The 23,682-nt window shown below is 46.0% G+C and overlaps 1 protein-coding gene and 1 long non-coding RNA gene across 2 annotated transcripts in view; both read left to right on the top strand.

The window, feature by feature from the left end:
• Window positions 1-23,682, top strand: part of LSAMP (limbic system associated membrane protein) — an 878,636-nt gene that overhangs the window by 266,034 nt on the left and 588,920 nt on the right. The gene's annotated exons all lie outside the window — the stretch shown is intronic.
• LOC137863965 (uncharacterized) overlaps window positions 1-23,682 on the top strand; it is a 40,330-nt gene that overhangs the window by 14,980 nt on the left and 1,668 nt on the right. The gene's annotated exons all lie outside the window — the stretch shown is intronic.

Raw genomic sequence — 23,682 nt, 5'->3', positions numbered from 1 at the left:
TTTAAGGTAGGGGCTGTGTTTTAACCACCAGGACGGAATTAGAGCTGTGCTGTCATTTGAGATCCGTGTTTTAATGCAGAAAGAACAGGCTCGGACATCTGTGAGAAGTTGGGCGAGTAAATGTGGAGGGCATTGTCATGTTCTGGTGGGTGGTGCATTCACACAGAGCAAAGGGGTATCAGCAAGAGGCACACGCATCGTTATAGATGAAGCTGGGAGTTCAACAAGTGATTAGTGTTAATGAAATTATGCTGGGAGCAGTAATGGTATCTGTAATGCTATCTGTACTTTGTCCGTACTGCAAGAAAGCAGCATGCTGCGTGTGCCCAGTGAAGTACTCTGCTTTCTCCCATGTTGCTTGTCAGGCAGGATGTACATTTTTTCCCTGAAATATTCAGCTAGAATACACATCTGAGCGGTATCTAATGAAATCAAGTGTGTCTCTGCACGGGGGTGGAGAGCTGTCAGCGTTTATTGCAACAAAAGGAATTAGTCATCAGAGGGTTTTGTCATGAACTTCTGTTTGTCTGTCTTGTATCCCAGAAAAAGGCGAGGAGCTGTTGTTTTATTAGTGCTCTCCCTCAGATCTCCTTCTTCCAGCAGAAGTAACTCCTGCAGAAATAAGTTTTCTTTTCTCAGTAGTGAATAAGGGTTGGGGGAAAACACTGAAGATCCCTCACCAACGGGTGAGAAGAGTGCATAAAGTTAAAGCAGTTTTCCAGAACTTTGTGTTGGATGCTCATCTATTATGAGTCTCAAAAAAAAAAAAAAAAAACAACAAAACACTCAAGTCCTCGGTGCAGATTCAGTCTCCTGCCTTGAAAATACTGAATTTTTAAAAATGGCTTGAAAATGATGAAAATATATGATAAAACGTCAGGGGCTCACAAAGACTGGAGAAACTTGCAGGTCAGTGCATTTGTTGGAGGAATTGAAAGAACAAATGCACTTCACTCTCTTTAAAAGTTATGTGCCAGTACTCGCAGTGAGCCTGTCTTATTCGAGCCAGTTCCTTTCTTTATCGTGCACTTAACTACATTGTCAGCAGCGATCACGTGTGGAGCACTGGGTAAACAATTTATAGATAATAGATGTGGGGTGAAAAATCACGACAGTTCTGGAGGCATCTGAAGGCTTCATTTAAATGTGACCATGTTTGAACCTGTTGTTGTTTGCTCGACTTCAAAGGTAGTCTGCAGCGCTCAGTCACATTCACATCGTGGTGGTGGTGGAAAATTACTCCAAACTTTTAAAAGGAGCCTGGAAAATTCAGCTTCCCGTCCATCTTCTTGAATTGTTGAGAGGCAGATTCCTCAGCCTAGCGGCTGGTTGAGGTGATGCAGAGTTTCTTTGAATAGCGTAGATCTGTTGTCAGTTTGCGAACAGCTTATCCGACATCCAGTTTGAGCCGTGTTTGTAAGGTCTGGTTGGACACAACAAGCCATGTGCTCTTCTTCCCGCTTCCTAATTGGGTAATTGGAGAGCAGTCGTGGGTGGCATGATGGATTTTTCTGAAATTGTGAAGAATGCTCAATGTTTATCATTTCTTACCAATGCAGCAATTTCTTTTATGGCAGGAAAGCTGCTTCTGATGATATCACTAACCAAAAAGAAGATACAGCAGTGCTGAAAACATGTATTAGGCTCTGGAGGTCAAAAGATGCTTTTCAGTCCTGAGGAGGATATTTCCTTTTCCCCTCTCTCCAAACTTATTGAAGGCAAGTGGAGAAGTTAGTTCACTCTTCTTAAGGATGGGAGCTTTATTTTTTGGTTTGTCCAGGCTCACTGTGACACCCAGGTCTGAGTTGCGTCCAGTCAAGCTCTTGGCATTGCCGAATTGTTATGGTGCTCCTCTAGCCTTCCCTGTTTTCATCAAGATGAGCTGGTGAGCAAGTCTTAGGCAGGGTAGAGGTGCTCAAGCTCTGCTGTGTGAAACTGAAGAGCAGGGGCAAGCAAGGGCAGTTGGCTGGATGAGAAAAAAGCACTATTTTTTTCCACACTTGCTGTCCCAGATGTGCTGCTGGTGTCTGCTCTGGTGAAGACGTAGACTCAAACTGGGTGGCTTTTTCTCAGCTGAACCAGGCAGAGGCCATCTACCATGCAGATGGGTTTTTGTGAAGGTATGCTTGGTTTCTGGGACATGAAGGTGAAGGTCTGCAGGATGTGCACTGCACCAGGACAGTCTCCTGTAGCTGTAGGCTTGGGCAGCCCATGTAACCCCACTGACTTGTTTGATGTCCCTTTAATGAATAATGGGATCGCTTGGCTTCCTTATTAAGTCATCTGTGATCTTTGGTCATCTTACTATTTTTGGGGGGATGTTAAGACTTGAGATTCAGCCTGACTTTGAAGATGAGACCTTAGGGCTTTCCTAAGTCATCTTCCACCCCCCTGGAAACTTAACTTTGTGCTCGGAGGCATCTGTGACCTTGTGCAGGCACTTCTTGCATCTGTCTAGTTTGAACCCTTATGGTTCCAGTGTATGGTACCATGGAGATAGGTGGGGGATTGTTTGAACTTAATGTGGGGTTGTAAATGAGACCATACTACTAATTTACATGATGCTATTGGAAAGAGCTCATGTTCCTTTGTCAACCAAGTATTGCCTCTGCTCCCCCCTACCCTCCTACTGCTGATAGGAGATTGTCATTGAGCTGCCCACAGTGGCACTCGGGTCTCTCCTCTGAGTGTCTGCAATTAATTTAGGCTGCAGGTGTTAGTGCATGGACAGTTCAAACTGTTTTTTGGCTGCATCACTTCCTATTTGTCTTAGAGAACTGCTTTTCTATTACGCTGTAGGCGTGCCCAGCTTGGTCAGAGACCTCTGAAGAGTCTGGCTATTTTACAGCCCGGACTAGAAGTGCCTCACCACTTAGAGAGTTTTCACATTGGTAATGATTTGTTAAAAATAAGCAAGTAATAGACACAGGAAAAAAATAGTCAGTTTGGAGAGTTATCATACACTACATTGCACTTCAGACGTAATGGAAGTGTTTGGGGTCCATTTTGTCTTGCTTAGTTCTGATTAAGTGGCAGTAGCACATGAATCTAAAAGACTATTAAATTTAGTTCTTGCCGCTGTTCTTAGGAATGTGGAATGATTGATATTCCAGTCATCATGTGTACTGGCTCATCAATAACTACCTTTATTTTAACTTCTCCAAATTAATGGAAAAACAATTTTCAACCCTTGTTTTTTTTTTTTTTTGAAACTGCTTGGAACTGACGGTTCGGAGAAGCTCTCGCTTAAGGAAACAAATTATTGTTGGTTCTACTTCTGTCCTCGTGTGAGTGGCCAGGTAGCTGCTCCTTTCCTCTTTGATTTCCTTTATGGAACACGCACCTCTATTTCTCGACAGAAAGCTTGTGTTATAACTAAAATATTTTCAGCTTTGTGTCTTCGTGACGGATGCTAAACTGTGACTCTGTCCTTTCAGTGATGTTAACGTCACTGGATGCTGTATGAGTTGAGGCTATTGCTACCCCAACGGCCCCTGCATTAGGGGACCAGTGTCATTACTGCCATAACTCTACTGAAGTCATTGGAGCTGTGCAGGAAGAAAACTTGGCCCCAATCTATCCTTCTTGAATACTTTATAGCCAGGTAATACAATATCCCATTGATTTCCCTTTTTGTCATTTCTCCACGCTTTGCAATCAGAAATGCCCGTTGAGTTATGATCCCATTCTTTTGCTGGGGATTCTGTGCTGCTTCTCAATTTGGTACAATAGCTGCCCTCCCATACGTCTTATTTTTGGCGCTCTGCCTTTTAGGGCCTGAACAAAAGGAGACTTAGGAAACAGGTTCCCATGTGTCTCTGTTGCCTCACTGCTTGAACGTACCAGCTGATTTCAACCAGAGGTGTCAGAAAGTTAGGTGATTAAAATGTTCTGTCCCCTGTTTTATGAAAATAGACATGTAGCGAGCTTTTTGAGGTAATACTGCTGGAAGAAAAGCTGCCAAGTGAGCTCTGCTGTTGTGGGTGCTGCAGGATACTTGTAGGAGAAAACCCAGCCCTGGTGAAAGCTTCAGTGCTTTTACCCAGCACCAACCTGATTTTTGAGAAGTTGTCTCCCTCCAATGGCCCTGCTCTGGTGCAGTGGAGTCACTGGAGATGTTGCCATCCCAATCTGTCTTGCAGAGTCTTGTCAGTCCATTTTCTCATCCCTTATGTAAGAAGGCAACTAAATGCAAAGCCGGAATCAACACTCATTAGTGAGTTGCCGAAGCATTGTGTAAAGTTACAGCTCTGACACTGGGAAGTCAAAGAACTGGATGTTTTTCATGTTTACCGTAAATACAGCTTACTGTACTTCTGAAGATCAAAGATTCAGTCCTTTTTGTTATCCGTGCGAGGGGAAAATTAACCAAATCTCACTGTTGGAAGCCAAATCCCAGCTAAAGGATTTGTCCTGTCTCTCCTCTCTCCCCTGGTTTCTTATTCATTACCACCTGGAACACTGGAGGGGCTGGCTCTGAGGTGTGAGCCATCATCTCAATAATATCCCCATAAGCTGTCTCTATAAATAATTCTGTCTTTCTACTAGTTCAGCAACTCGGGCCTTGGCAAGAAATGCAAGATGCTTTAGTTTAGCCTGCCAGGTGGCCCTGAAAGGAAATTTCGGGATGTAAGTGATGTTCGGTTCGACTCAGCACTAGGGCAGCTGCAAAGGACTAATCTCTGACCTTAATTTTCGGAGAGTGCTGATAGAGGATGGGAAGATGAGCGAAACAGGGAGCTCAGGATGACAGTAGATCAAGAGAGAGGACCAGGTACAAGGATGTGCCTGAAAAGAGGAGGGGGGGGAAGAGGGGAAAAAGTGCGAGGGAGCAGAGATAAATAAAAGCAGAGAGGGAGGAGGTGGCGAGGAGAGCTGAGTCTTCATCAGTCTTCAGCGCTGCAGCGAGGCAGGAGGCTTGGGTTAATGGAGTGTCTGGGTAAAAGCTTGGCCCGCTCAACAAATGGAGGAGAGAAATAAAAGAGAAACCATCAAAGGGAACAAGAGGAAACGAGCAAAGTTAAGGCTGTAACTCATGGATGGAGAGACAGGAGAAGATCAAGTTCTAGGAGGACGGCAATAAAGGGATGTTGGAGCAGTGGAGGGAGAGGGAGAAGGGCAGGGAATGAATAAAATGATGGAAATGGAAAGGAGGGCAGAAGAGCTTATGACAACTTAGAGCAGCTTGAAAAAGGTCACGTGTGCCCCTGGGCTGCTAGCCACGCAAGAGCCAAAGACTGTCATGGTAGATAAACAAGGGATGGTGAGATTGAACACAATTTATAACTTGTCATCTGGCACGGGACTGGAAATGAATATCCCACCCCTGTGGGGTTGTTGGGGCACTGGGGAAGCCGGTGCCTGGATTTCTCTTCTCTGTCAAGTGAGAGCGAAGGTGCCAAATACTCACACGCGTTTCTCTTCAGCCCAGTGGTCAGATCACTTTAAGAAAACGGGGCTTGTTGTGCTGAAAACCATGCTTTTGTGCTGCCTTGTCCGCTGGCCTGTGAAAAGTGATGGAGAGAGAACAGTCTTCCTGTAATCTGGCATTTGGGTGGTGCTGTCTGGGGCTGGGATAACTTATTGCTTGGCCTCTGTAAGGGCAGGTGACTTGGGTTCTGTCTAATTTCTGTCTGAACCGGAGAGCACTACCAGCTTTGATAAAAGTTTTAAGACACAAAAATCACTGTGAGAGCCTCATGTCGGGTCCGCTGTCTGGTTCCTTAAACTTTGTAGATGTTCCCTCAGGGGAAGGGGTAGTAACTACTGATCTTGTAGTTAAGAACAGGCTTCTGAGAGGCACGGTGCCACTCCGTGATGCCATGCTGTGGCTGTCTACATACAGCTAAGAGTCTTCCTAGGTAAAGTAAGGGATGGAGAGTTTGGCAAACCTGTGACCGTTCACTTCCAGTCCTTGCAGCCAGCCCTACTGGGGGCTCAGTGGGTTGAGAGCCATGCAACGTGGAAATTTGTGCCTTCAGCACATAGGGACTAAGTCTTCTTCCTTCCCCCATATAATCAGGGTTGCAGCTTCCCTTCCTTCTGGTTTTGACGGAGTGGGGGGAGATCAGGTTGTGAGGTGGAAACGGATGGAGAAGCTGTTGGGTATCGCAGTACTATTGCTATTATTGAATGTCTGTCTGCTCCTGGGATGCTGGCAATCCTTTTACTCTCACAGCAAGCCCTTCATGCTGATCAGCCATATGGACGCTTTGGATTTGAAAAACAGCTGAGTGAAGAGGTCTGAAAAAAAACACAAGTTTTCCTTCTTGGGGAAAACCCAAAAGCCCATCTGTGGCTATCTGTAGGGCAGACCCTCAGCTCCAGCAGCTCCTCCTCGGTGGAGACCAGGAGTGGCCAGCTCTTCTCTGGGGTTACACCAGTCATCCAGAGAGGGACGGGAGCTCTCGCTGAGATACTGCTTCGCAGAGCAAACCTGGAGTGCCGCTGAGCTTTGGCAGAAAAAACACCTCCAAAAGCTCCTCTGCCAGAGGAGGTATTGCCACGGGTCCTACAGAGCAGCGGTAACAGAGCGCTTTGCCGTGTTTGTAGGAGTAATGAGCATCCAGCTGAGCGGAGCCTTTAGCTTTTGCTGCTGTCTTTTATTTCCTGGGAGGATTTTTGGGTAGGTGGGCGACTGAGCCACGTGAGCCTGGTAAGCCAACTGCCTGGCAGGCGGCGTCTACACTACGTTTGTGTGCTCGTGCCTTGAGACTTGTGTGGGCACAAGTCCCTGCCTGTGTAAGCATATAAATCATCTGCCACTCGGTAATTCCTCCCTTCCAAAATGTGTGTGTGTGTGCTCCCTGGGGAAGGCAAGCAGGGAACCTCTGTCTGATGAGGCTGCTATTGCTCCTCACCACTGCCTGAGGGTCTTGGCTCTGTGGGAAATAAGACTACCAAATCCACGTGCTGTCTCTTTCTTTTTGGAAGCCCGTACTACTTCAGCTTGCTGAATGCCTTGTGTTTCTTCTGGTGGCTCCCAGTCCATCAGTAAGCCTCCCTGCTATGGTCTTCCGCCCGTGGTGCAAGGTTTTAAGCTGGTCTCTTCCCCTCCAGATCAGGTGAGAAGGGAAAGTGGCCTCATCTGAAACTTTAGTGGTGGGCTTCACTGATGAGGAAAGGAAATACGCTGTACCTTCTCCTTCACTGGCTTAAAGCAGAAGGGCTGTGACTGCAGAATCAAAATCACAAAAAGCCATAAGGAGTGGCAAAGCCAGGCTCACAGGAGCAGCCACCACTTCCTTAACCTTTAGCGACACGTGCCATACTTCCAAGGGAACAGTGCTTGGTGGGGAAGGGTTTATTTATTTCTGGGGCAGCAAGCTGTAACTTCACCTATTTATGGAAGCCACAGTTCTTGCGTATTGTTCAGCTGCCGCTCGGAAGCGCAGTCACGCTATCAGGGCGGCTGTCAGACAGTCACAGCTCTGTCAGTCTGATGTCTTCTGGGGAAAATCTGAGGGTTTTTGTGTTTGCATTTGGGGAGAGGAGAGGCACCAACTTCTGGGTTATGTTACCGTACTTATCCCTCCCTCTGAAGCTATTCCTGACTGAAGGAACGTTTCCAAACCCATAGGGGTGCTTAGCCCTAAATGCTTGGCAAGCTTTGTTTCTTTCCCTATTTCCTTCTAAATATTTCTTCTGAACTTCCTTCCTCTGCCATGGTGCCTCCATGCTCCTATTCGGTAGATGGAGTTGTTATATTTCAGCAGTGCTCAAGCAAGCCTTTAATTTTTCAGCCATTCCTGAATGTGCAAATGACCATTTGCATGTGAAAAATGAGCGCACCCACAACTCCGCGGCTACCCATAAATATCTGGGAGTACCAAATTGGAGGCTGCGGTGTGCAATTTAGCACAGTGTCTTTGTGCCCTGTTCTGTTCAATTTATTGTTGGCGAAGCATGCACCTATGCATAAAACTGAAGTTGTACACGCATTTTCACTCTAAATGCTAAATTTCAAGTAGGGCTGGCGCGGATTTCTGGTTGCGTACTTCATTCGTCAGAAATGAGTGGTCTGCTTGACCCAGGTGATTTGTGAAGTATTTTAGCCCCGAGCCCCCGCTCTCAAATTGAAGAATTTAAATTTTCTGAAAAAGCTGAAGCACAGAAAATAAGTATTTTTTTTTTTTTGCCTCAAAATACTTTGACACTTTTATTGACGTTTTGTTCTGTTAATTATCCTAAGAGGGAGAAACAGGGATGGGATGACATTGACTGAAAGCGTTTGTTGGTATCTGTGGTGGAGCACCTCGGCAAGGAGATTCAGTGTTTTGGGTAAACAGTAAATAAAAGATATTTCTCTTTGGCAAAAAAAAAAAAAAGGGGGATCGATTAATGCTGAATAATTCATTCGCAGACAACACTGCCTGTAGATAAAAACAGGTTGCCGAGGTGCAAGGGCAACCACATGGGAGCTGTGCGGATCGGCTTAGGTTTGACAGAGCTTAATACTGCTGCTGTGATACGAACACAGCTGGGTTGGAGGCACTCCCACAGCTCTCTGCCCTGGAAGCTGTTGGCCTGGCCACAAATTATGGGGTACAGAGAAACCCCTGGGTGTCAGCTCAGGGGCAGGAGCAGTGATGCTGTGTCGGTGGTGCCTTCTCTCCAGGATCCAGCTTTTCATTCAGAGGATGGAGCGTGTTTACGTGGCTCCATTTTGAGGTGTTTGTGATGGTTTGGATGCTGGCGAAGCAAAGCCAGTGTGAATAATAAAATAAAACTTTAGCTGTCCACAGGCAGCATGTGCATGAGGGACAGCCAGCTATGTCCCATGAGCACGGTTGGTGCTTGCTCACCTGCAGCGTGCCCACTACGGAGCTTGGTGTCCTCCTGCAACCCACACGGTGCCCTGCTTTGCCGACAAGCTGCGTGCTCATAGCCCTGGTCCTGTGAGAGCCTGGTCTGCGGGGTTTGCTGCCTCTCTTCCCCCAGCCCTACCCCACTGTGTAATCACGCTAATTCATCGCATCGTACGGCCTGCCGGCTATTAACTCCGTGTGAGGTGTAGCCGTGCTCATGCACTTAGTTTATAAATAATAATGAAGAGGTGAGAGCACAACCAGTGGGGGATTCTGCCCAGCCAGTTGCTTTAAAGCAGGAGCTGGGCAACCCTTCCCCCTCCCCTTTCCTTTATTTTTTTTATTTCTGAAAAGCTTTTTACAAAAACATGCTTGAATTTGGTTAAAACTCTTGTGCATGAGAACTGTGAAAATAGCTTTGGGGTAGGCATGGAGGAGGAGGTGCAGGAAAGGAGGGAAATAGAAAGGTGATCAAAGTGAAAGTTTGGGTGCTTTTCTTTTTTAAACACTTAAAAAAGACCAAAAACTTTATTTATGAACGTGCTAGAGATTGTAAACCAGCATTTTATTCCCAATGCAATGTGTTTCGGTTCATCCAAACAAACTAATCTGGGGGCTTCATCTGATTCTTCTTGCTTTTTAACTCAAGCTAGACTTTTTGTATGCTTTTTAGGGCAACCCAAAAATAACTTATTTTGATTTGCTGGCAAACCAAAAAATCAATTATTTCCACAGCTCTAAATTGCACATTTATAAAAGACAAATGCTCTATTGCTGTCTGTCAATGTGTTGCTCATGAAGGAATTTCTTTGTTTATCCACTGCTCTGTTTTTTTAAAGAGGCAATGAAATTCAACACAAAAGACACGGATTAAAGCAAGAGTGGAGTGAAATGCGCAGAAGTCAGGAGAGGCTGGAATTACAGTGCAGGCTTTCAACGCTCCCAGGCTGCTCTGAGTGCAGGATTTCTGCCCTGCTCCATGAGGGGTTTAGAGTATGGTAAATAAGCTGTATGGCCACATAATGGGTAATGAAGGGAGCAGATACTGAAGAGCTGCTCGTTCAGCTGGTACCAGCTGTCCTGTGGACTGAATGGGGCAGGGTCCTGCAGGGGGGTGGGTTTGCAAAAGCATAGGAAAGCTGCCTCAAAACGTGTGTGCAGAGAAGGCTGGGTTAGGAGTACAAGAGGGAAAGTTCAGGAGCTGAACTTTGTTTCTCTCTGCGCTCTTTTGGAGAGCATTACAGAGCGGTGATATAAAGCAAGGTGACAAATCTCAGAGGGCTCCTGTGCTGTGCTGAGCGATGCTGCTGTTTCTTCAGAGCCTGGTAGCAGGAGGAGGCAGAGCGTGGCCCTTTGCAGTGTTTTAGTGAAGTGCAAGATATATTTTCTGCCTTAGCTCAGGATGCTCTTAAGCACAGACTTGGGGCACTCAGCAGAAGAGTGCCTGTGCTCAGTCAGACCTCGGAAAGATACCCTGGTGCTTATTTATGGGGATCATTACCTTCGTAGGTATGGCCTGACCATTGTAGGGTCTAATTAACAGCCTTAAAACTAAAAAATAATTGAAGTGTGATTCAATGATTCAATAGAAGGCTGTCCAACCTACAGCATCCGTGCTGTAGCTTCTCTATCAACACATTACACTCTCTTGTAGCTTCTTATACCCATGTATCTTTATGCAGTGTATAGGAGAAATTGTAGGACTCTTGAAGGAGTGTGCAAGTCAACCACAAGTTGACTTGCACCCATCCTGTACTTTCTGTAGCCTCCTGAATGCATGGCCTGCAATGAATAGCTTGTTGCTAGCTCAGTGCTTTGAAGCATCACGCAAGGGAGATCTGCAAAACCTTCAGACATCTTTCCCACCTACCCTGTCTTGAAGGGAAAATGATTGTTTTTCATCCTGAGATTTAATTAAAACCAATTCCTTCTGTCCCTCCTCTGCTGTACACCAGAAGAACACCACTGATGAAGCAGTCAGCCTCGTGAGCGAGCACTGATTGAACATAAAGAGCCTTCTGCATTCACATCTCTGATGGGAGACTTCACCTGTGGGCTCCAAGTGCCACTGCGTTATATGCACTGGTGCAACTTGTGCAGCACCATGGCATCATCTTTTTGTGGCAGAGATTCATACGCAGTAAGAGTTAGACTTACTGAAAAAATGCCTGTTTTTCTAATGCCAGGTTCTAGAAAGGCATTTGCATTCTTCCACTTCAAGGCTGGGTTTTCCCTTCAGTGGGCCTTGGGCGCTTTACGTGGTTCCAGATGTCAGAGACGTGGATGTCCAGGGCTGTTACTGGAGCTTGTTCAAGCTTTCACAAGTTCTTGTGCCAATTGCCTAAGCAATGTAATTTAGCAGCGAGTTGGCAAAACGCCCTGTGCCATTGCACCAGGTAGGGGTGGGTTACAGGCTCACTGGCCTTCCCTCCCAAAAATTCATCCCCATGGAAGTGGAGGCTTAGTGCTAATTCAGAGCCCTCACACATGAAATAGAGAACGCTTGGTAAAAGGCATGCATTGAAAATCTGTCATCAGATACATTTCTTTATTTTTTTTAATCTCAGCACTAAACTTTGTGGACTTCAAAGCTGGAGTTTTTGGGTAACAGCGATGAATGGCATCGCATCGTGCTTTGTAGTGGTTAAGTCACTTTTGCCATGTTTTTTGAATAGCTTTTTTTTTTTTGGGTACTGGCCAGGTCTACAAAATTTCAGCTCTAAAGAGGGAAATTTTGGCAAGTCGAGTGACTGAAAATGGCAGAGGAACTCTTTTGCATTCTTAACTGTAACAGATGTTGCTGCTATTACCCTGCAAGCCAGACAGCATGCTGCAGAACTAGGGGCTGCCACCAAGCCTATTTCTGCTGCTTGTTTCTCCCTCCCATCCCTGCCCTCGAACATGGGTTAGGGGAACACGGAACATGTTCCACACTTTGTCTCCCAGCAGTGGCTTCTTGGTGGAACAATCCACGTTTTGTTTCTTGTTTCCTCCTGTGTAGGCGTGCGCTTCCCTACACCTGCTTTAGGCTTGGCGTTGGAAGCTGTGGGATATGAAGAACACAATCGGGAGATGGCATTTAGGAATGCACTGAGGGAAGGGGAGGAAAGAATCCTAAGTGGGATTCTTCTCTCTATCCCAGGGCAGAATGTGAGGGAAGAGAGCGTGGGAGCAAACAGCAGCAAAAGCGAGGCGAGGCAGCAGAGCTGTGGCCATTAGCTGCTCCTGTGCATCTCAGGCTTCTTGACAGCAAGGGATGTAAGGGGAAGAGCCCTCATCCCGTGGTGTGAGCTTGAGATTCAGGTTTCCATAACAACTCCAGGTCTCCTCTCTGTGTTCCAGCGTTTTTGCTTTGTGCTGCTCCTAGAACTTGACTCTCCATAGCAGCGCGGTGCGTTTGAACTCCTCTCCGGTGCTCCGCAGCTGGAGCGCCCATTGTTCTCCGAGGAGATGACTTATTCATGGCCAAGACAATGCAGGACAGGGAACATAAATCCGCACTATCTGTCTCTCTAGCCTTTACAGGAGCTGGGATATTTTTTGATCTCCCCCAAATGGAGACCTGCTGTCATTAGCTAAGCTGTCCGTGTGACTCGGTTCCTTGTCGGAGCCACCTGTGCCCTGACTGCGGTTACCTGGAGGGGACTGACCCTGTGGTTGTGACTTCCTCCTGCTGCCCTGTCCTCGCTGCTTTCAGGATCTGCCCCTTGCTTCAGGGTAGTCAGAATTGAGTCGGTACGCTTCGTTTTCATCCATTAAATCCCTCTCCTCCTAGGGGTGCCCCTTTCTCTACCCCTTGGAGCAGGCGGGTGTCAGCACTTGTACTGCTCCTTTACTGCTGTTACATCCTTTGGAGAGCAATTAAAAGCTGTCGTGGGTCGCAGGCTGGTTTGTGCGCAGAAATGCTCCCAACCTGGAGGAGCTCGGTGGTGGTGCTGAGCATCACGAGCATCTCTGCTGGCAGGGAAGGGGGCAACCCGCAGAGCTGGCCGTGGGCGTCCTCTTTGTGCTGCTGGTGGCACGGTGCAGCGAGTTCTGGGGGGGATGTGTATCCTTGGCCACTTGTTTCCTTTTAAAACGTCAATACAGCTTGGGAAAATATCTGTGACTATTTCTCCCTTCCTCCTGCGACTCCCCTCTTGCTGGGAATTGAATAGTCAGAAGTAAACAGGCTTTTTTTTTTTTTCCTGTAGCATGCTCTGTGCTTAGACCAGTTGGCGGTCCTTTGCATCAGAGTTCAGCTGTGCACTAGGGCACATCTCTGTTCCTTCCCCAGTTCCGCAGACAAAAAAGTTGCTAAAAGGCACTGAGAATCATGGGGGGAAGGCTTACAAAGCCCAGCAACTTGGAAATCGTGGCTGGCTGTGACAACCCTCTCCATGTGGGCTGAGAGCCAGCGGCGCAGCCCTACCACAGGCAGGGGTGGCTCTGGGAGCAAATTCACTTTGCAGCCCATCAGCCCGCAGAAGGGTTGTTCCCTGTGAGCACTAATGCTCCCCCCTGGCAAAAAAAAAAAAAAAAAAGCAATGCACAGGGGCTTCTGCTCTGCTCTGTTGTCCCTCAATCCCGTCTTTTCCAGTTTGCTCCACTTTCAGTGTTTGCCACCGGGGAGGCTCAACTGCGCAGAGGAGAACCAGGAGTGAGACTGGCATTGAAGTAATAAATTTAACTCTGAAATAAACGATACCTGTGGGTAATAGGTTGGAAATTGCTGTGTTCCTTGGTAACGGGATATAATTACAAGTACCGCAAGATCTGCGGGGCAAAGGTGCAATTATCCCCCTCATTTCCAAGGTGCAGTGAAAGCATCACCGCGATGTTGCCACAATTGAGTAGCATGGGACGGGGAGCTCATTGGGAGGATAACCACCGCTCAGCACACGTTCCTTTGTAATCTCTCCGTCCCGGGGCCCCCCTCTGCCCAACCATCCCCAAAAAAAGGCACGGTGTGCCGTGCTGAAATCCAGGCAGGCACAGAGCATCGCGGCTGCTGCGAGATTGCCAAAGGGTTCCCTTAGTAACTGCCAGGGAAGGCGCGATGAGTGATAGGACCACTTTATACCAGCGGGCAGGTCATCATTTGTTACCACGCCGTTCTGCAGTAATTAAAGGCTATTGAAGGATATTTTTGCACTGTAACCGGAGGGGGGGGTTGCTTTGTGTCCCTACACAGAGTTGCACGGTAATTACCGAGTAATGACTGATAGCGTTCCTGTGCTACACCGCAGTCGGAGGGTGATGTCCCGATTGCCCTAGCAGCACAGCCTGGCAAGAAATGCTGGAAGTGGTATAGCGATAGAAGTCCAGGGTAAAGAGGCAACATTTAAATACAGCAATGAACGTTTTCATGTCCATTGTAGTCCTTGAATAAAAACTCAGCCTGATGATTTGCCTCCCACCATCCTTGCTTATCCCAGTAAATCCTGCCGTGCGTTACTGGTGTGTTTGCAGCGAGAGCTGGCTGTGACTTTCGCCTGGAGCAGCTGAGATCTGACAGTTCTTGAAAAGAAGACAAATCGGGTGGGTAGCCTGGTGCCCTGGTTTGCCATAGCTCGAGGGACTGGGTGAAACTAAGAGAAGTAAGGCCAGGAGCTGCAGGGCGGATCTCCGGAGGCTTTAGAGCCACTGGGCTTCTTGCTCTATGGGGGATCGTTTAGGAGGACAACTCTCCTATGACAAAGCCAGGAGGAGAGCTGCTTGTCACATCCGAGCCCCTCTCTCCTTTTGGAGGCTGCTGCAGTGCTGCCAGAGCCTCTTTTCCCGTGTGAGAGTCTGTCTGTTTCTGGGAGTGATGGTGGTTTCTTTTTTTCCTTCTTTTTTATTAAAAAAATGTAACATTTGGGTCTTTGAAATTGAAATGGATTTCAGTCTTCCTTATATTAATTATTGATAAATGGAGCCTGAGAGACGGAGATGAAGCCTGGCATGATTAAAGACGGACAGTTTTTAATTTTATGTCTCTCGCAGTGACAGAGGAATCCAGTTTAATAGGAGTCATTTATTAAAAGGGACTTAATCACAAGCATCCAACTAATCGGGAGCGAGATAGGAAGGGGAAAGAGGAATGTGTAGGGGCAGGGGGCAGCCGGTAGGGATGGGGAATGCGATTGCAGTGTAGAGGCCCTCGGTGAGTCCCAGCACGTGTGGGGAACAGATGTGGAAACTCTACAGCCTGCCTGCAGAGGAGCCACAACCCAGCGAAAACAAGCAGTGGTGGAGCTGCTGAACTGGGACTGGCTGCTGGTGACTTTCCAGCGCTACCAAATTTATAATTCATTGCTGTAGGAATCTGAGTTGGTTTGCTCTTTGGTGCACTTTAGGATGGGAACGCAGAAGTGCTGTGAAACTACTGCAGAAAAAGGCGGTGAATGCTGGGCAGCTTCTTGGCTGGCAAACCCTGGGACACCAAGCTTTAGCTGGATAGACTCAAAGGAACCATTGTAAAAATGTTACCTGAATTTTTAGCTCATTTGGTGAGAGTTTTGTATGAAGGCTATCACATATTTCGTGGAGTTTTCTTGTTAGGTGTGTGCTGGGATGGTCTTGGCAGTAGGGAGCAGGCTTGTGATGCTCACAAAGCCTGGAACCAACGTCCTCTGTCTTTTGTTGACAGAAACCCAGGCTTGACGAGGTTTCTGTGTGGATTAATAGAAGCAGGCTTGATATGCAAGCAGTGAAGGACAAGACAATGAGTTAATATAACACTCATGTTCATTGAAGGGTGGAAACAGAACAGAGCATTGCTTTAGAGATCTTTCCACGTGGTGTTTTCCTCGCTATCATGTGTTAACAGGTCCTCAGTGAGGAGAAGGAGCCATTTCTGCTGTAGGGAAATGTTTCTGGCCTTCAGAATTTGAGTTTTAGGGGGCTGAGACAGGCGGTGGGTTCTGGTAAGGGACTATGGCTTGAGGGGAAGGAGCAGTGGGGATGCTCTCTTAACAGACTTGAGTTTCCCATTTTTTCTCACTCTCTCTGTTCTGTCCCTTGCACTCATGTGGACTCCAAATGGTCTTCTATACTTTTATTAAAAGTGATATGAGCTGCCTGAGAGGTTTGGAGCAGTCATTGTCCTTTGGCTTCCTCTGAGAGGATTCTTTTGTTCCCCACATGATAATCTTTTCTCTTAATAAAAAGTTCGTGCTGGTTTGGTCCACTCTTTCAATGCGGGGAAAAGAGATTGGGGAAGGTGAAAGCAAAATTAAGTTCTTACTCCTTTATCTTTGGTGTTGAAATGAGCAGTGGTTTTCAGAGTGCTGGATGGCACCCCAGGGATGGTGCAAGAGCCCAGGGCTCCCTGAACATACCCTGTCTGTATAGCTTCCAGCACTTTTGCCTTGTGAAGCTTGCTTCTTCTTAGAACAGACTCTTGAACCACTCTTCCATATTTTAGGATATAGATACCAGCTGTTTTATAGTGCTTGCGTGGCCAGGAAGCAAACACTTCTCATCAGGACGGCTGCTTACACCCGAGCTAAACGAAAGCGTCTGCTCTGCCCTTTCCTCCGTGCTTCCCCTCTTTGTTCCTTGATCTTTGGCTTCGTTGCCAGTTGGAAATCCTGCAAAGCCGTGGTTGGGGCAGATGAAAAAGCGTGGCACCTGCTGATCAAACGCCTGGCAGGTAGGCTCCTGGCCAGGCTGCCTAAGACCTTCATGGAAGGCTGGTCTGGCTGGGAGGGAAGGGGCTTAGCATCCGTCATGCTGTCCTTTGAACGTGATAAAGACTTCAGCCATTTCCCCAGGGCACTAATGCAAAAGATTATAAAGCTGCTCTATAATTTTTGTCTATTCAGAATTTAAACTGCCATCAATCATCTCAAGTTTTTAGTGTCAAATAAGATAATGTAGCCAACTATATTATTAGAAAGAGCTGTGTTTCTGAAGCGGCGAATGGCTGTGGGTGCATCTGAATAGCACTTTAACTAGCTCTGCAATCTCTCATCGGCGGTGCTATTTTAAAAGAGCTCCAGTTTGTGGAGGTGGACTCTGACTCAGGGAAGCTGTGCTGAGGGATGTGGCCATCTACTAACTCCCTTGCAGGGTAAACAAGGAGGAAGAATATAGCATCACCTAGTCTTAAAATAATTTTCCCCCTGTCTCAGCATAAAATGGTTTCTGTGGCTGAAAAAGCTTGGCTGGGAGGCGTCGTGGAGAAGATCTCTTTTTGATGTACCCGATGATCGCTCCCAATGCAGTGTACTGCTTTGGTTTTATGCTCTCCAAAATGGATTTTTTCGCTGCTGCGAAGTGCTGGACTGACTGCCACGGAGATGGATGGCTCTGTGCAGATGAACAGTAAGAGCTAGGGTAGCTGGAAAGCAAGCATACTGCCACAACTCCATCATAATCCTTGACGGAGGGGTTTTTGAGTTCAGAAGGTGACCAGTCAGAGTGGCCCCAGGCCCTCTGTGAAGGACATGAGGAGATGTGAAAGGAGAAACCAAATGAGGTATGAGAGAAGATGGGAGGATGCCTGAGAGGAAGATGCAAAAGGACACACAAGATGACGATACAGGGAGCATGTGGAAGGGGACACTGGGGATGTGGCTGAAGATTACTCTTGGAAGAAGGCAAACTCTGCTGGGGAGGTACTTTGGAGAAGAGGAAGGGGAGGCTGTGGCCCATGGGTAACCTGAAACAGAGCTGGGACACCCCTGAGGTCCCACAGCCACGGGTGGCCCACACCAGAACAGGGACACCTGTGGGGGACCGCAACCTGTGGAGGACCCAGGCTGGAGCAGAGGAGAGGAGGAAAAAGAAAGGAGAAGGAAGGAAAAAGCAATAAGGAGCAGCAGGAAGAACTCACATTACCAACCCAAGCTCCTGCACCATGCATCACCTCACCCAAGGAACTGGCAGGGACTGCCTGTAAGGGATGGCCGAAGCAAGAGGAGGGCACATCAGTTGAGGTGTGGGGGTGGGAGATGTCTTGGTCTGAAATTGAGCCTGGGGAACTGGGAAGAAGTAGTTTACCTAAGTGTTTAATTGTCATCTTTGTTTTCCAGTGTCTCCTTCAGTAAATAAGTTTGTGTTAATTGGCAATAAATCAAATTAAGCGGAATTCCCAAAGTCAAGGCTGTTTTGCCCATGACACTTGGGAACTTGCTCTTGCAAAAACTCCTCTCTCCCTCAAGGTTATTTATAATCCCTTTCACCTCATGATTTGCCTAAATTTTAATAAGCAGTAACGTAGATCTTTCATTTTCAGAAGGCTATAACATTATGTCTCCCTAGGAAGTTGTCGAGGCTCCAAACATGCTCTGATTTTTTTTTTTTTTCCTCAATGCTATCTAAACAAGCCTACAAAGCCAGTGCTGGGAAAGAGCTGAGAAAAGGCTTATTGGCTTCCTTCACTTTGGTCTCTTATCCAAATAAAATACTGACTTGATTGTCCATGAACTCTCATAATGCCTTTATACAGCGGTGTCCAGAGGACAAAAAGGAAGGCTTATTATTTCCTGTACTGGCTAGTGACTTTAAGATAGTGACTGCACTCATCATGCATTATAGTATAATGAGAAGAGATACCTGTATTGATCTCTTAACAGAGAAAGCACAACGAGCCATAAAAATGATGTATGGATTGCTTCACGCCATTGAAATGCAGCCATCTCTGGTGCAGGGCCTGCTAACTACTGATGCGTGCCGAGGTTTGGGGTAATGAAGAATCCCAAGGAGGTGACAAAGTGACAAAGTCACCACGCCGCACTCTGGTCCCCCTGCTGGGCTTTTCCATATGGCACTGAATACTCCTTACCCAAGGTTTTCAATCATACGTGAGTTGTGCACGGGGCCAGGCCTGGCTTCCTTACAAGATGAAGGATGCAGGGAGGAGTACGCAGATGGTTGATACTTGTAATTTTATTCCTTTCCACCAGTAGGGAGCAAAAAGATACCAGCCTTGCATTTGTGTTCACTTGGCTGCTTTCGGAGGCTTTTGTTTTAGTCCTGTAAAATCCTCCAGGTGGGTTCAGTCCTCCTGCCCCATTGAAGTCAGAAGCCAAGCTCCTCCTGCCTCCCCGAAACCAAGCATTGGAGGCACCTTAGAAAAAAAGCCCCTTTGTTTTGTTTTGGAGTTTTTGTTTTTTCTTTAGAAAAGCTCTGAATGAGCAGATTAATTCCCGGCTATTACAGTCATAATGACCTTTCCACTAAAAAAATAATAACGGCCATAAGGGTCTCCAGCCAGGCCATTGTGGGACCCCTGGTGCTGGAGGCCAAGCGCCTAGCCAAAAAAAATCACATCTTAAAATATAATTGGCTCCAGCAACAAAGAGAGGGAGAGCAGAAGGAAGAAAGGAGAAGTCAGCAGGTCAGATGGTGAGGTTGCAGACGTTCATATCTAAATGGCCTCCCGACGCACCATTTTGCTCCTAATGACACGGGATTAGGGGAGGAACATAATTGAGGTTTTATCAAACATGCAAGTGAACAGCAAAGCCCATCCCCCTCCTTCAGCCGAAATTTTAAAGGCCTTTAAGGATTTGGAAAGCCAGATTTAGCAGCTGGAAGTCATTGTCTCCCTCCCCTCCTCCTCTTCCAACCCCTTTCCCATTGCCTCCTCCATTTCCTATTTGTGTTTCATTCAGTAATTAACCTTTTGAATAATCTTCCTTGCGGAGCTGGCTAAGCTGCTCTTCTGTTTCCCTATTGTTGAGTGTCCTTACGCCAGAGACGGGACCAGGAGTCGTGAGTGACTGGCGGATCCAGATACGTGGAAGGCAGATTTAGCAGGGGGAGGGAGCGATGGGGGGAGAAGGCTTAGTGTCTTCTGGCGATCTGGAGGAGTTGTGATTTGAGATTTCCTTTGTTACAGCCAGCGTTGCTCTTTGTGGGTGGCTTTCCTCTAGGCTCTGCAGAACAGGGGCCAAATTTGTTGCGACCTCGAAGTGGGCAGCATCTCAAGCAGTGCAAGCAGAGGGCTTTGCCCTCCTCTTTTTCTTTTCAGGAGAAACTGGTATTTTTTCCATTACCACCTGCATTGTATTCTCTTTATCATTCTCCTTTTTCTCTATCACTTGCTCCCAGTTGTAAGTCCACTACATTCCTAAGAGTTAGAGCCCAGTAAACTGTTGGCAGGCAATGTGTTATAACAGAAAATATACATCTCTCTTCTGACCCTTCTCCAGTAAGTTATCTGGGAGCAAACCATGATTTTATGCTAGGTTTTACTCTAATTTGTTCATTCATCTCAGTTGTGAAGTAGTTAGCAGGGGGAAGGGAGTGGTGGGGAAGAGTGTTTAGCTCCTTATGTTGATGAGGAGGAGAAAATGGTAACCTTTCTGAATTTTTCGCCTCTGGTCTATTTGAGAAATGTTTTTTCTGAGTATTTATTCCTGAACTTCCATGGCATCTGATGGATCGTGGATGCCATATGACATCCTTGTTCCTAGATGAGTGAATCTGAGCGTGCTGCAAGTTGCACCCTTTAGCCTGTTGACAAACGATCTATGAATATTTATTTGTAAGTGCTCAATGACTCTGTTAGTTATGGAGTGTGGAGGGCTGTTCAAAATTACCTGCAAGGCCACTTCAGAGTAGTATGTGTACATTGAGATACGCCTGAGTTCAGGGTGTGCACAAATATGTTAACATTATCTGCTTTTCAAGCTCTGTATAAACATCTTCATTCTTTCTTTGCATACAATTTTCTCAGAACTTACTGGAAATAATGGTCTTAAAGGTCTGGCTTAGACTTGACCCACCCAATCTTGTTCCTTCTCATTGAGACCTTTGGTCCTTTTCTCCTGTAAGTTTCTGTTTTTGAGGTGTGTAGAGCTGGCTTTGTGCTGATGGCTCATGGAGAAGTCAGAAAGATGGCAAGCATCCTCAGTGGATGCTATTTGGGAACAGCTGCCTTATTGAGCACACTGGTGGTGTTCACATCCACATGGTTTGAGCTGTAGGCAGAAACACTGAGCTGGTACAACGTGTTGCAGCACCTCCTGTGCAAACGAATAGGAAATTATGTGGCCAGAGGCCCTCGTATCACCAAGCTTGGTTGGATGTCTGTAAGCTAAGTCTGCTGTGTGCCTGCAAGGGCCAGAGCGTGGTGAAAAGGGTCTGTATCCCACACAAGTGTGATGTTCTCTCTGAGCAGTCAATGACTGTAATATGTTGCTCCTTTCTGCCTTGGGTTGTTGACTTCAATGATTTTGGATCAGGCCACCGTAAAAACGCGATTTCGAAGCAAAGTAAATATTATAGGAGTTGTTTCGGTGTACTTTGGGATGCGAGCCTTTTGGGTTTTGTTTTCTCATTCTGCTCAAAAATAGTAGCAAAGCCCTGTGTGAAGTGTTTATCCTTAATGTAGCAGCATTAGTGCTTGTAGCCTTTCTGTGCAGCAGCTAATACCAGGCTTCACTGCATAAAAACTAAATGGTGGGTTATAATAGCAGGACAGGAGAAGGCCTGAGTTGAAAGTACATTAAATATTGGATTTTCAGTTGTGTTGAGTTATGCTTGTAGCTTTGCCACCAAGCTCTACGGTTTCTTTTTAAAAACTTGTGAGAAATCTAGTGTAAGCACCTTGAAACTCCCTGGAACAAAGCAGTCTTTTTGCTTTTCTGTTGGTGCAGTGATCCAGCACTGTGATTCTTAATGGTGGAGACAGATCTTGTAAAACTCCTATTTTTTTTTTTCTGCATGCAAAATAACTCTGGGAGATAAGCCTACTTGATGTTATAGAGCCAATTCAGAACTAATTCATTGTATTTATTTTTAATTGCTCCCTTATGACAGCTAATACAAGTATTCCACATAATCCGTAAGATTTGTCTGATGCTCTCACAGCCAAATAGGAGAGCAGCAGTATTTTCTTGCTCCCTGGGTGATCATCTTCTGATGTGCTCATCTTAAATGCAAATGGAAGTTCTTTGGGGCAGGAAACTATACTTCTGTTTTGAGCATACCTGTAACTCTGATTTAAATACTGGATGATGGTAAGAATAAGGGTTAAGTTGGTCCTTTCTGATTCTGATCGCTGCAAGGAACTAAATATACTTGTCTTGGTGTTAGGTCAAGATTTTTTCTATCTCTGAACTGAAATTGTTGATCTTCTGTTCTTTTTTGCTCATTCTGTAACTTTCCTTCTCTCTTCCTTCATAGGTAAGTCTCAGTGCTTTCTAATCCTCTCCTCATTGTCCTTAAAGTAATGGTAAGTTAACTTGATTTAAATACTTTTACAATTATGTCATTAAGTAATTTGGACTGTCAACAGAAGTGTTATGGTTGCGCCTGCATCTGATAAAGATGGGGGGAGGAGGGGAGAAGATGTGCACAGCTTGTTCTGATTCCTAATCACGGTTAAACATCTTGATGCTGTCCTGTTGAGTAGCAGGGGTAAATTCCAATATCTCAGTATAACAGATGATCATCCATCGAGTCCAAAGTTTGGGGGTGTCGTTAAAAAGACCTCGGCATTGCAGTGCTGTGTTATAATTGTGGTGAAATGGTTGTGATATAACATTAAGAAACTATTCTTAGGTGGCAAGGGAAGCGGTATGTTCATGTAGGATAGGGTATTAGCAGCGTCCTTGAGTTTCCAACGAATGTTTTGTTTGTCAGAAACTTGGTCTGTTCAATATGGCACTAATCCCCTATGACAACTGAATTCTGTTGAAGTTCTCGTAAGCCAGAGTAGAAGGTGAAGACCAAAATGCACTCTGGAATGGACACCAGACACGCATCCCTCTCAGATCAGCCTACTGACGGCAAATGGGTGATGGGATTCAGAGCACAGGTATCTCAGCTACTGTCGAGATGTGGTCTGCTGAGATAAGTAGTCAGTCAAGCTGCTGCCTTAAAAGAAATTTCAGATCCATATCTTAAGCCTTGCTCAGATGGAAGCAGCCAGAGTGGTGCATTTTCAGAATTGCATGCTATTTTTTGACTAAAAGTCTTGATTTTACAGGTAAACCTTACAGTTTGCTTCTCACTGTCTGCCTTGCGATTAAAACGTGTGTCTCAAATGTCTATGCAATACTTAAAGCAAATGAAAAAAAAGAAAATCAAGTTGGTTGATTTTGTAGAATTAAGTTACTTTTGGTCAACTACTCTACTTGAAATTCTTTGGCTTTTGCCAACATTTTCATGTGCATTGGTTATGGCTCCTCCAAGTGTCTAGGTTCTGATCGGATGCTCAAATAATTTAAGTAGCAAATAGTTACCTGGCATGTTGGTAATGGGAAGATGCATATAATCCAGATGTGGTCTGACAACATTATTACAGCCTTGTAGTTTAAAAAAAGAGAAAAGTATTCAAAAAGTATGCAATTTATGTAGTGGTTGAGGAAGGTGTATCAACACGCAGGTTATCCAGATCCAGCACAAAAATGTGCTGTGGTTTTGTGTTTAATGTTCTGCAGTAGCAGGTGTAATTCATGAATTTGGGGTTAGAACTGGCGCTGAAGTCAACAGCAGAGCTTTTTTATTTATTTTTTTTACCTGTGTCTTCCTGTACTGTGCCATGGTCTGTAGTCCTCAATCATACAGAAAGGAGTAAACAAAACTCAGCAAAGTTAGTCATCTACCCGAGCATTTCAAGCTCCATTAGAATCAAAAAGTCTGGAGACATTGTTTTCAATACGGCACAGGACAAAACTCGGCGGTGTGACTACAAAGCGAGAGTAAATCAAAGTGCCTAAAATGACGTTAAAGAATAGGGACAAAACTCTCAAAAGCACCTCAGCTGCTCAGGAGCTTGTCTTCCTGAAAAATCAAAGGACGTGGGGATCTGAGTTCCTTTTGAAAGTGGGGCTTGTTTTTAAAAGCTACTTTTGAAAACACATGCTTTGCATTTGCAAACTTGTTTGTTCCCCACCTATTGAACAGGCTTATTAAAATCAGTACCAGTTGCCCTGATGTTCAGAGCGCTGTG

Source organism: Anas acuta, chromosome 1 (assembly GCF_963932015.1).
Source record: "Anas acuta chromosome 1, bAnaAcu1.1, whole genome shotgun sequence".
Taxonomy (NCBI): Eukaryota; Metazoa; Chordata; class Aves; order Anseriformes; family Anatidae; genus Anas; species Anas acuta.
This window is presented reverse-complemented; position numbering and strand designations above follow the sequence as displayed.